This window comes from Schistocerca piceifrons, unplaced genomic scaffold, assembly GCF_021461385.2.
Source record: "Schistocerca piceifrons isolate TAMUIC-IGC-003096 unplaced genomic scaffold, iqSchPice1.1 HiC_scaffold_2521, whole genome shotgun sequence".
Taxonomy (NCBI): domain Eukaryota; kingdom Metazoa; phylum Arthropoda; class Insecta; order Orthoptera; family Acrididae; genus Schistocerca; species Schistocerca piceifrons.
In genome coordinates this window covers 3,322,885-3,336,825 of record NW_025728467.1, presented here as the reverse complement: position 1 = coordinate 3,336,825, position 13,941 = coordinate 3,322,885, and the positions used below count along the sequence as shown (strand labels likewise).

General features: G+C 39.8%; 1 non-coding gene across 1 annotated transcript; it reads left to right on the top strand.

Moving 5' to 3' along the window:
• The first annotated feature begins 3,723 nt into the window (after positions 1-3,723).
• Trnal-caa lies at positions 3,724-3,798 on the top strand. Its single transcript has one exon. It is a non-coding gene; the product is annotated as a tRNA-Leu (tRNA).
• The last annotated feature ends 10,143 nt before the right edge of the window (positions 3,799-13,941 follow it).

The following is a 13,941-nucleotide window of genomic DNA, read 5'->3' as shown; positions in this document are numbered from 1 at the left end:
GTTATTTATGTGACTCACCCATGTCATATACCTACCCACCGTTACAACTATAAATTTATTCTGTCTGTCTCTTTTAGTTGTAGACAAACCTGACAGTGATGTCCAAAGTATGTTTTTTGTTTGCATGTATCTGCATACATGTTGTTTTGTTTCCATTTATAAAGAGACTGTTTTCCCTGAAATAATTGTTTCCACTTTTCATTATTAGTGAAGCCTTCTCTTGCAGGTCATCTGGTTTAGAACTGGTAATAACAATTGAATGTCACCTGCATACACCTGATTTGGTCATATCATTGACATACAGAATGAAAAGTAGTGGACCATGGATGGGCTCTTGAGGAATTCCATATTTCACAATTTCAAAATTTGAAAAGAAACTTGTAATTTTATTTTTTATTTTTTGCTTCATTTCTACACATTGCTTTCTATTTTCCAGAAGTGATTTAAGGATGTCTACTGCTTTCCCCCTTATACCATAACAATGTAGCTTTTCTAATAGGTTGTCATTGCGTACACAATCAGATGCTTTATATAGGTCCAGGAACATACTGCAGACTTTTTTCTAGTCACCTAATGCTTTAGTTACAGGTGTTACGAATTCAGGTACTGCTGTTTTGATAGATTTGCCCTTTTTGAATCCATGTTGTTCATCATTAAGAATACTGCATGTTTGTATAAAATTTAATATTCTGTCTTCTATTATGGTTTCTATTATTTTAGATAGTACGGGTGTAATAGTGATAGGTCTGTAATTTCCTCAGTTGTTTGTGCAGCCTCCTTTATGTATAGGGATTATCTTACTCTTTTTCAGTCGCATTGGAAATATTCCTTTTTCTATAGGTAAGTTTATTAGACAGCCTAATGACTTTACACCCACTATAAACAGCATTTAATTAGTTTAGTGGATATACCATCTAGTCCTTCAATGTTTTTTTGTTTTCAGACGGTGTATTATTTGTACTATTTCTGATTCATTAGTGGGAGTCAGGAATAAGCATTTTGTCTCATATGGAATGTTTATTGTGTTTATTTTGGAAGTATTATTTCGAGTCATTAATTTGTCCCCAATTTAAACATAATGTCTGTTTCAAGTATTGCGGACTTTTGTGCGTCCCTGAGTTACCTGCCATTTAACTCAAGCATTATGTTTTCAGCGTTTTCCATGACTACACCTTTCATTTCTTCCTTTATTATTTATTGTTGAGGTTGCTATCACATTTTCATAATATTTTGATTTTGTATCTTTTATCAGGTTGGTGTATGTTTTTTTCTTTTCCCTACATACATACGTATTTTCTTGGGTTGGCCTTAACCAACAATTTTCATACATACTTTTCACCTCTTCCCTCTTCCTTTTTACCTCTACTGTCACTCAATTTTTATTTCCCTACATACAAATTGATATGCATCTATGTTATGACAGTGATGGCCTTAACAAACAATTTTCATAAATGCTTTTTACCTCTTCCTTTTAACATCTACTGTGACCCAATTTTTATTTCCCTACTTGCTAATGGACATGCAATATCAATGTAATGGCAGTCTGCCTAAACTTTTTAAATATTTTTTCTGGCTTCCTATATTGCTGGATAATTCAACTAGAACCCTATACTGGTCTAATATATTTTTGCACAGAATTTGCTGACCATAGTTGTTTCTGTGCAGGCAAATCTCTGTGAAATGTTCCCTCACTGAACTTTATGTAACATTATAGAAACTGCTACATGTCTTCCTGACTTTTCTGTTTGTGTTGATGATTTCCCAGTTTACACTTGAAGCTTCTGTCAGATCGTACCTGTATGGAATGCTTCCAACATATCGGAATGTACAAGTTTTCCTAAAGATTGTCTTAGAGCCCTGGTTGAATTTACACTTTTGTCCTTGTATCCATCATTTCCTCCTCCTATAATAACACATTTGGGATCTTTTGTTTCTGTTGCTATTGAACTAGAAATAATCACATGGTTACAGTTTGAAAGTGAACATATATGCTTTTATTAAGATGCACAGAACAAATGTAACACAAGGGAATGAAAAACACAACCATGTTAATAGGAACGTCTTTAAAAGCATCCGTAGCAGCTGCAACAAAGATAAATATGTATCAGAGGCATCGATTCTAAATTCCAACACCCCCACTAGAAGCAATGTCTCTCACTACTTCTTTCTCGGAGTCCAAATTCTTATGTTAGTTGATGACGTCTGGTTCTTGGCAGTGGCTTTGTCATCATATCTGCAAGGATTCCATTTGTGGAAATTTGCTCCACTGTGATTTGTCCTGTATCTATCTTTTCCCTGATGAAAATATACCTGATGTCAAAGTGTTTAGTGTGACATTTGTATCCACTTGTCTTTGCCAGATCAACTGCACCTTTGTTGTCACAAAACAATCTTATTTGCCCTCTTTTGGGAAAGGGGATATCTCTCTTTGCAGATGTTGCAGCCAAAGTGCTTCCTGACATGCAGAAGTTAAAGCCATATATTCTGTTTCTGTCATCGAGAGAACTACTGTTGGTTGTTTTTATACTATTCCATGAAATTGCTGCACCTTGTTACATAAATAAAAAAGCAATGGTTGATTTTCTATCCCCTATGTCCCTAGCCCAGTTGGCATCAGTGTAATCTGTGATGTCATGATCTTCTTTGGAAAATTGTAGCTTGAAGTCTTTAGTTCGCTTTATATACCTTAGAATTCTATTTACAGCTTGCCAGTGCGATATTCCAGGATTATTATTAAACCAACTCACAACTCTAATTGCGTATGCTAGATCTGGTCTAGTACCTAGTTGTGCATACATTAAGCTATGTATGGCTTCTTTATATTGGACTTCATGTTATCTCTGTCTCTGTCTGCTTGACAATAACCAAGTATTAAATCATCAAATGAGCCCAAAAATGGAGTGGATACTGGATTACAGTCTTCCATGTTATACTCTCATAAAATCTGATTTATATAATGAGTCTGATCCAACCATAAAAGTCCAAGCTTACGATCTCTTGTCATGGGCTAATGACTTTACTACCCACTGTAAACAGCATTTAATTAGTTTAGTGGATATACCATCTAATCTAGAATGAAATTTTCACTCTACAGCAGAGTGTGTGCTGATATGAATCTTCCTGGCAGATTAAAACTGTGTGCCGGACCAAGACTCAAACTCGGGACCTTTGCCTTTCACGGGCAAGCGCTCTACCGACTGAGCTACCCAAGCACGACTCACGCCCCGTCCTCACAGCTTTAATTCCGCCAGTACCTCGTCTCCTACCTTCCAAACTTCACAGAAGCTCTCCTGTGAATCTTGCAGAACTAGCACTTCTGGAAGAAAGGATATTGCGGAGACATGGCTTAGCCACAGTCTGAGGGATGTTTCTAGAATGAAATTTTCACTCTACAGCAGAGTGTGTGCTGATATGAAACTTGAGTCGTGCTTGGGTAGCTCAGTCGGTAGAGTGATTGCCTGTGAAAGCCAAAGGTCCCGAGTTCAAGTCTCGGTCCAGCACACAGTTTTAATCTGCCAGGAAGTTTCATATTAGTGCACACTCCGCTGTAGAGTGAAAATTTCATTCTAGAAACATCCCCCAGGCTGTGGCTAAGCCATGTCTCCGCAATGTCCTTTCTTCCAGGAGTGCTAGTTCTGCAAGGTTCGCAGGAGAACTTCTGTGAAGTTTGGTAGGAGACGAGGTACTGGCAGAATTAAAGCTGTGAGGACGGGGCGTGAGTCATGCTTGGATAGCTCAGTCGGTAGAGCGCTTGTCCACAAAAGGCAAAGGTCCCGAGTTCGAGTCTCGGTCCGGCACACAGTTTTAATCTGCCAGGAAGTTTCATACCATCTAATCCCTCAATTTTTTGTTTTGTTTTCAGATGGTGTACTATTTGTACTATTTCTGATTCAATAGTGGGGGGTCAGGAATAAGCATTTTGTCTCGTATAGAATGTTTACTGTGTTTATTTTGTAAGTGTTATTTTGAGTCATCCCTAGACAATTGGATACTTCTGCCAGGTCCTTTTGTTTAAGTTGTTCCTTTAGTTGTTCTTTAAATGCAATTTTCTGTTGCATATTGTTACAAAATATCAGCATGTCATCTACATAAACAGCTGCAATTAAAAGATCACTTCCTTGGTTTCTGTGATAAACACATGGATCAGCTGTGGAATGGCTGAAATTTAAACTTAGTAGAACTTTGTCCAGTTTGATATTCCAACAGTGACTTCCCTGGTTAAGTCCATACACTGCTTTCTTGGGTCTTCATATTACACTGTTTTTGTCACGTAGCCAACAGTGGGAATTTTAACATTAATTTCTTCTTTCAAATCGCCTTGCAGAAAAGCCGTCACCACATCACAATGATTAATGTCCAAGTCGTATTTAGCAGCTAGACTAAACAAATATCTGAGTGATTTCTGTCTTATCACTGGTGAGTATGTTTCTTCATAGTCTAACCCTTTAACTTGTGAACATCCCTTAACTACAAGTCGAGCTTTATGTGCTTGTAAGTCTCTTTTTATCTTAACGAACTGCCTAGCATCAATTGCTATTCTGCCTTGAGGCAAGATAGCTGATTCCCAAGATTTATTTCCCACATGTGACTTCAGTTCTTCTTCTATCGCTTGAAACCATTTCTCTGAGCTCTTGGAGTGCAAAGCTTCTTCCAAAGTTGGTGGCTCTGATTCTTGTGAATCTTGTTTAGTACGATAGGTCACATAATCATCCATCTTCTTCGGTATGGGTATTCTGGAAGATCTTCTGAGCACTTGTTGTTGAGGCAGTTCAGATTCTCCTTCTATTTCGACTGAGCCTGTTTCTTCTGAAATGCTATTATCTGATCTGTTGTCTGTTGAGTCATCTTGAGTTTAATGTTCTCCTACTTATTTGTGAATGGAATAAATATCTGATTTGGTTCCAGCAAATGATCACATGTTCCTGGCTTGTTATTATTCTCTTGAATTATTTCTTCTTTAAATATCACATTTCTGTATTTAATGATTCTTTGTTGAACCAGATGGAACAACTGGTATGCCTTGCCATCTTCACAGTATCCAACGAGTATGCTCTGAACACATTTCTTGTCCCATTTACGACTAATGGTTTTTGATATGTGGACAAATGCCTTACTGCCAAATAATCTTAGATGGTGGAGGTCAGGTTTCTTTGCTGAGAAAGCTTCCTCTGGCGTTATATTGTTCAGAGCTTTTGTCAGTGATAAACTGTGGTGGAGACTGCTTCCCCCCAAAAATGTGTAGGTAATTTCTCTTCAAATAACATACATCGAGCATTTTCCATGTTTGTTCTATTGTACCTTTCTGCAACACCATTTTGTTCTGGATTGTAGGGAACAGCGGTTTCATGTTTAACTCCTTCTTCTGGGCACATAACCTGCTGTTATTGAACTTGAAATAACCATGCAGTTATGGTTTGAAAGTGGACATAAATGCTTTAATCAACATGTGCAGAATGAATGTAACACAAGAGTATGCAAAACACAACCATGTTAAGAGGAACATCTATAAAAGTGTCCATAGCAACTGCAGCAAAAATAAATATGTATCAGAGGCATCAAATTTCAATTCCAAAAGTAACTGTTGCTTCACAGTCCTTTAGAACTTCATGTGGAGGTGGATCAGGATGGGTAAAACCAGTTACTTTTAGTGGGAAATCAAAGCAAAGTAAGGAAAAAAAATTATTTTATCAATGTTCTAGCAGAAATGTGTGCTAGATGCACCACGCTAACCAAGTCAGAAGATCACTTATGGTTTTTGACATAGCCACAAGCTTCATAATTTGAACATTTGGGTATTCATCACAAAATACATTTTACTTTACAAGTATTTACCTTTTCTTCAGCAGACATTTTAACAAATACTTCAATGTGAAAGTCACACTGAAGTAATACTAAAGTCTACAATTCAAAATTTGAATGTAGTGCTGTACACCAAGTTGTCCAAAGAAGGAAATATGGTGTAGGTTTAGTCACTGTTTGTATGTTATTTTAAAAATATTAAGTCCAAAACATTCTCAGTTATATCAGATCAGCATTTTCATCTTGGACAAAAATCACTACTTGCAAACTACCTCAAAAGCCTGTGGACCCATCAAGTGTGATGGAAAATGCAGTGATGTCCTGCAATTTACTTATTAATTGCAGGTAATTGATGTACAGTCTGCCAAGAAGGACTGATTATTCCAAACCAATTTGTATTCAGTGGATGCAGAATGTCTGCAGCATCATTAATGCATTCTTTTATCAACTCGGCAGTAGAAAATGATTTTCCAGCTCTTGCTGTGCCAATTCTTTGCGTGTTTCCCTTGTGTTATCTAGGCATGTTTTGTGGCGGTGTTCGTAGCGACAAACACTTGGCTGTAGAAATGGCTTACGAAGTCACCGCCACACTTTTAATAGCGGGCCGACCGGTCCACTGGAACAGTAAACAGAAAGATGAAACCCCAAACACTCTGATTAAATAAAAGTCGGTACTTATCTTTATTACTGAAGATACAGAAACACAGTAGTGAACTCGGTGTCTACAGAAATCTTTCTAGTTCGAGTCGGAGCGGCTAGGTCAGCGTCGGCTGACGACAAACAACAACTCTGCTGCGATGAACACACAACTGACTAGCAAGTACACGATTCGGTGGCGAGTATACAACTGAGTGGCGAATACAGAACTGTCCTAGCGCTCGCGACTCCAGCGCTTAAGAAGCCAGAAGCCAGCGGTGGCGCGTGCAGACTTGCGGCGATTTGCTGTCTCGCTGGCACTGCTTATGCGGACGGCGTCTGGACTTTGATGCTGCCAACCTTTTGGCAGCGGGCTCGGTTGGCATTACTGGCTAGGACATAACAGCATGGACTCGTGTTTCAGTAACTGTTGTTCAATAGCGATTAGGATGGACAGGGACTGTGGTTGCTGTGTTCAGATGAGGGCTGAGTTGGCATCCCTTCACTCGCATCTGCAGGCGGCGCTGACTTCGGTTGTGCAGCTTGAGGCTGTTGCCAAAGGGCACCACTGTGGGAAGCCGGACTTGGGTATCACGGGGATGTCAACCTCATCCCGTCTGTCCCCAGATCGGTCTGCCGCTGTTGTTGCCCCGGTTGCTGCCCGCAGTGGGGCTAAGCCCTCGCCTGTGGTTGATTGGGAGGTCGTTCCAAGGCGTGGCAGGCAGCGAAAGACGTCCATGGAGGCTGATCAGAAAGCCTCCCCGGTGTGTCTGACAAACAGGTTTCAGGTGCTGTCTCTGGCTGAGCCAGATGCAGCAGCCTGCCTTGTTTCAGAGGATGATTCTCAGCCTTCAAGTTCTTGGGAATCGCAGAGGATGGGCTTGTTGGTAGTTGGGAGCTCCAATGTCAGGCCCATAATCGGGCCCCTTAGGAATATGGCGGCTAAGGAGGGGAAGAAATCCAGAGTGCACTCTATGTGCATTCTAGGTGAGTCATTCCTGATGTTGAAAGGGTCCTTCCAGATGCCATGAAGAGCACAGGGTGCAGCCAGCTGCAGGTGGTGGCACATGTCGGCACTAATGATGTGTGTCGCTTTGGATCTGAGGAAATTCTCTCTGGATTCCAGTTGCTATCTGATTTGGTGAAGGCTGCCGGTTTGCTTATGAGATGAAGGCAGAGCTCACCATCCGCAGCATCATTGACAGAACCGACTGTGGACCTTTGGTGCAGAGCCGGGTGGAGGGTCTGAATCAGAGGCTCAGACAGTTTTGTGACCGTGTTGGCTCCAGATTCCTTGACTTGCGCCATAGTGTGGTGGGGTTTTGGGTTCCGCTGAATAGGTTAGGAGTTCACTACACTCAGCTGGCGGCTACATGGGTAGCAGAGGCTGTGTGGCATGGACTGGGCAGTTTTTTAGGTTAGAAGGCCTCGGGAAAGTACGGGGTGGGCTGCAATCTCAAAGGGTGCATGGCAAATACAGGACGTGCTTGGATCAAGGAACAGTTGGAATTGTAGTTGTAAATTGTTGTAGTTGTGCTGGGAAAGTCCCAGAGTTTCAAGTGCTAATAGAAAGCACAGCAGCTGAAATTGTAATAGGCACAGAAAGCTGGCTAAAGCCTGAAATAAGTTCTGCAGAAATTTTTACAAAGTCACAGACAGTGTTCGGGAAAGGTAGGTTAGGCAGAATTGGTGGTGGAGTGTTTGTGTCTGTCAGTAGTGGTTTATCTTGTAGTGAAGTCAAAGTAGATACTCCGTGCAAATTGGTATGGGTGGAGGTTATACTTAACAGTGGAAGTAAGTTAATAATTGGTTCCTTCTATCGACCCCCATACTCCGATGATATAGTTGCTGAACAGTTCAGAGAAAATTTGAGTCTCATATCAAATAAATACCCCACTCATACAGTTATAGTTGGTGGGGACTTCAACCTTCCCTCGATATGTTGGCAAAAATACTTGTTCAAAACCGGTGGTAGGCAGAAAACATCTTCCGAGATTGTCCTAAATGCTTTCTCTGAAAATTATTTCGAGCATTTAGTCCACGAACCCACGCGAATTGTAAATGGTTGCGAAAACACACTTGACCTCTTAGCCACAAACAATCCAGAGCTAATAGAGAGCATCATGACTGATACAGGGATTAGTGATCACAAGGTCGTTATAGCTAGGCTCAATACCGTTTCTTCCAAATCTACCAGAAACAAATGCAAAATAATTTTATTTAAAAAAGCGGATAAAGTGTCACTAAAAGCCTTCCTAAGAGACAATCTCCATTCCTTCCGAACTGACTATGCATATGTAAACAAGATGTGGCTCAAATTCAAAGATATAGTAGCAACAGCAATTGAGAAACTCATACCTAATAAATTGGTAAGAGATGGAACTGATGCCCCATGGTACACAAAACAGGTCCGAACGCTGTTGCAGAGGCAACGGAAAAAGCATGCGAAGTTCAGAACAACATGAAATCCCGAAGATTGGCTAAAATTTACAGATATGCGAAATTTGGCATGGACTTCAATGCGAGATGCCTTTAATAGGTTCCACAACGAAACATTGTCTCGAAATTTGGTAGAAAATCCGAAGAAATTCTGGTTGTATGTAAAGGACACAAGCGGCAAGACGCAGTCAGTATCTTTGCTGTGCAGTGCCGATGGCTAAAGCAGAGTAACTGAACGAATTTTTCCGAAATTCCTTCAGCAGGCAAGATCAATGGAATATTCCAGAATTTTAAACACGAACAGCAGCTAGCATGAGTTTCTTAGAAGTAGATACCTTAGGCATTGCGAAGCAACTCATATCGCTTGATACGGGCAAGTCTTCAGGTCCAGATTGTATACCGATTAGATTCCTTTCAGATTATGCTGGTACAATAGCTCCACACTCAGCAATCATGTACAACTGCTCACTCACCGATAGATTGGTACCTGCAGATTGGAAAATTGCACAGGTTGCACCAGTGTTTAAGAAGGGTAGTAGGAGTAATCTATCGAACTACAGACCTATATCATTGACTTCGGTTTGCAGTAGGGTTTTGGAGCATATACTAAATTCAGACATTATGAATCACCTCGAAGGGAACAATCTATTGATATGTAATCAGCATGGTTTCAGAAAACATCATTCTTGTGCAACCCAGCTAGCCCTTTATTCGCACGAAGTAATGGCCGCTATCGACAGGGGATTTCAAGTTGATTCCGTATTTCTAGATTTCTGGAAAGCCTTTGACACCATACCTCACAAGCAACTTCTAATCACGCTGCGGGCCTATGGGGTATCATCTCAGTTGTGTGACTGGTTTCGTGATTTCCTGTCAGGAAGGTCGCAGTTCGTAGTAATAGACGGCAAATCATCGAGTAAAACTGAACTGATATCTGATATCAGGTGTTCCACAGGGAAGCGTCCTGGGACCTCTACCGTTCCTGATCTATATAAATGACCTGGGTGACAATCTGAGCAGTTCTCTTAGGTTGTTCACAGATGATGCTGTTGGTTCAAATGGTTCAAATGGCTCTGAGCACTATGGGACTTAACATCTTAGGTCATCAGTCCCCTAGAACTTAGAACTACTTAAACCTAACTAACCTAAGGACATCACACACACCCATGCCCGAGGCAGGATTCGAACCTGCGACCGTAGCAGTCCTGTGGTTCCGGACTGCAGCGCCTAGAACCGTACGGCCACCGCAGCCGGTGATGATGCTGTAATTTACCATCTAGTAAGGTCATCTGAAGAACAGTATCAGTTGCAAAGTGATTTAGAAAAGATTGCTGTATGATGTGACAGGTGGCAGTTGACACTAAATTACGAAAAGTGTGAGGTGATCCACATGAATTCCAAAAGAAATCTGTTGGAATTCGATTACTCGATGAATAGTACAATTCTCAAGGCTGTCAATTCAAACTAAGTACCTGGGTGTAAAAATTACGAATAACTTCAGTTGGAAAGACCACATAGATAATATTGTGGGGAAGGTGAGCCAAAGGTTGAGTTTCATTGGAAGGACACTTAGAAGATGCAACAAGTCCACTAAAGAGACAGCTTACACTACACTCGTTCGTCCTCTGTTAGAATATTGCTGTGCAGTGTGGGATCCTTACCAAGTGGGATTGATGGAGGACATCGAAAGATGCAAAAAAGGGCAGCTCATTTTGTATTATCACGTTATTGGGGAGAGAGTGTGGCAGATATGATATGCGAGTTGGGATGGAAGTCATTAAAGCAAAGACGTTTTTCAGCGCGACGAGATCTATTTAGGAAATTTCAGTCACCAATTTTCTCTTCCGAATGCAAAAATATTTTGTTGAGCCCAACCTGCATAGGTAGGAATGATCATCAAAATAAAATAAGAGAAATCAGAGCTCGAACAGAAAGGTTTAGGTGTTTGTTTATCCCGCGCGCAGTTCGGGAGTGGCATGGGAGGGAGATAGTATGATTGTGGTTCAATGTACCCTCTGACAAGCACTTAAATGTGAATTGCAGAGTAATAATGTAGATGTAGATGCAACTTTATAACTTGCAAGTACCACTGGCCTGTCACTGCTGTCATTCAGAAAATTTGAAGTCTGTGCTCATAAAGTACTACATCACTTAGATGAGAGGCATACTACTACTACTACTACTGAGAACATAAGTAGCCATTTTGTTCAGAATATTGAAAACAGCTCACGGTGCATATTTATGTGTTCGGGCATCAGTCTACTTGGAACATTTCTCAGAAGTTGTCTTCACTGGATAGCCTGAAGATATTGTCTTCTGGATGTATCATAGGCCTTCTAGCATATATTTATTTATTTATTTATTTATTGTTCCATTGGACCAAATTAAGGAGAAATCTCCATGGTCATGGAACAAGTCAGTACATGAAATTATAACATGATCGTAGAAACAGATAAAATGAGGTACAAGAAACATATTCAAGTGACAATTCCTAAGTTTAAATAAAGTAAATCAACAATGTAACAGTGGAATTTGCTTAATTTTTCAGCTCTTCCAGGAGCTCCTCGGCAGAATAGAAGGAGTGAGCCATGAGGAAACTCTTCAGTTTGGACTTAAAAGCGTTTGGGCTACTGCTAAGATTTTTGAATTCTTGTGGTAGCTTATTGAAAATGGATGCAGCTGAATAGTGCACACCTTTCTGCACAAGGGTCAAGGAAGTGCATTCCACATGCAGATTTGATTTCTGCCTACTAGTAACTGAGTGAAAGCTGCTAACTCTTGGGAATAAGCTAATATTGCTAACAACAAATGACATTAAAGAAAATATATACTGTGAGGGCAATGTCAGAATTCCCAGACTATTGAATAGGGTTCAACAAGAGGTTCTCGCACATACACCACATATAGCTCGAACAGCCCGTTTTTGAGCAAAAAATACCCTTTTCGAATCAGAAGAATTACCCCAAAAAATAATACCATATGACATAAGCGTATGAAAATATGCGAAGTAGATTACTTTTCGTGTTGAACTGTCACTTATTTCAGATACTGTTCTAATGGTAAATAAAGTAGCATTTAGTTTCTGAACATGATCCTGAACATGAGCTTTCCACAACAGCTTACTATCTATCTGAACGCCTAGGAACTTGAACTGTTCCGTCTTGCTTATAATATGCCCATTCTGTCTGATCAAAATATCAGTTCTTCTTGAATTGTGCATTAGAAACTGTAAAAAACTGAGTCTTACTGTGATTTAGCATGAAATTATTTGCCACAAGCCACGAACTTATTTCATGAACTACATTATTTGATAATGTTTCAATATTACACACAAGATCCTTCACTACCAAGCTGGTGTCATCAGCTAACAGAAATATTTTTGAGTCACCTGTAGTACTAGAAGGCATATCGTTTATAATTTATATAAATAAGAAACAGCAGCGGCCCCAGCATCAACCCTTGGGTAACGCCCCACTTTACAGTGCCCCATTGGTACTGAACATCACTACCACTCTCAATATTGCAGAGAATTACCTTCTGCTTTCTGTTCTTAAAGTAAGCGTTGAACCAATTGTAAGCTACTCCCCTTACTCCATAATGGTCCAATGTCTGCAGTAATATTTTGTGGTCAACACAGTCAAAAGCCTTCGTTAAATCAAAGAAAACACCTAGTGTTTCCAACCTTTTATTTAATCCGTCCAAAACCTCACAGAGAAGAGAGAATATAGCATTTTCAGTTGTTAAACCATTTCTAAAACCAAACTGTACATTTGACAGCAAATTATGTGAATTTAAATGCTCCATTAACCTTGTATATACAACCTTCTCGATAACTTTAGCAAACACCGATAGCATAGAAATAGGTCTATAATTGTCAACATTATCCCTGTCTCCCTTTTTATAAAGTGGCTTCACTACTGAGTACTTTAATTGGTCAGAAAACCGACCACTCCTAAAGGGAAAGTTACAGATGCGGCTGAGTACTGGGCTAACAAACATAGAACAATACTTCAGTATTCTGCTAGATACCCCATCATATCCATGAGTGTTCTTGGTCTTTAGTGATTTAATTATTGACTCAATCTCCCCCTTGTCAGTATCATGGAGGAGCATTTCAGGTAACAGTCTCGTAACACTTTTTTCTACGAGCGCTATATGATTCCCTGTTGGGACCAGGTTTCTATTTAGCTCACTTGCTATTGTTAGAAAGTGATTATTAAATACTGTACATATATGCAACTTATCAGTAACACGGACATTCTCACTATGCACTGATTCTATATCCTTGATCTGTTTCTGCAGACCTGCCACTTCCTTTACGATTGACCATATGGTTTTAATTTTATACTGAGTCTTAGGTATTCTATCTGCATACCAAATACTTTTTGCCTTCCTAATAACTTTTTTAAGCACCTTACAATACTGTTTGTAATGGGCTGCTGCATTTAGATTTTGATTGTTTCTAACGTTTTGATATAATTGCCACTTTGTTCTACAGGATATTCTTATCCCTCTAGTCAGCCACCCAGGCTGCATGTTTGTGCTAGTACCCTGTTTTGAACGTTCTAATGCAAAGCAACATTCAAAGAGCACGAGAAAAGTCTTGAGGAAAACATTATATTTATTGTCTTCTGTATCAGCACTATAAACATCTTGCCACTCTCGTTCCTTGATATGGTTTACAAAGGTCTCTACAGCAACTGGATCAGCTTTCCTAAAAAGTTGATAACTATATTTAACATGTGTTGCAGCACAAAAATCTTTTAGAGTTGAAACTTGTGCCTCATGATCTGAAAGGCCATTCACTTTTTTGCTAACAGAATGCCATTCTAGTAATGAGGAATGAACAAAAATGTTATCTATGGTTGTTCTACTGTTCCCTTTTACTCTCGTTGGAAAGAATATGGTTTGCACATGATTATATGAATTAAGGAGGTCTACCAGCATCACTTATACAATTAATATTGAGGTCACCACATATAACTAACTTTTTGTATTTCCTATAAAGTGAAGCAAGAACCTCGTCTAGCTTTAGCAAAAATCATGTGAAATCAGAGTCTGGGGATC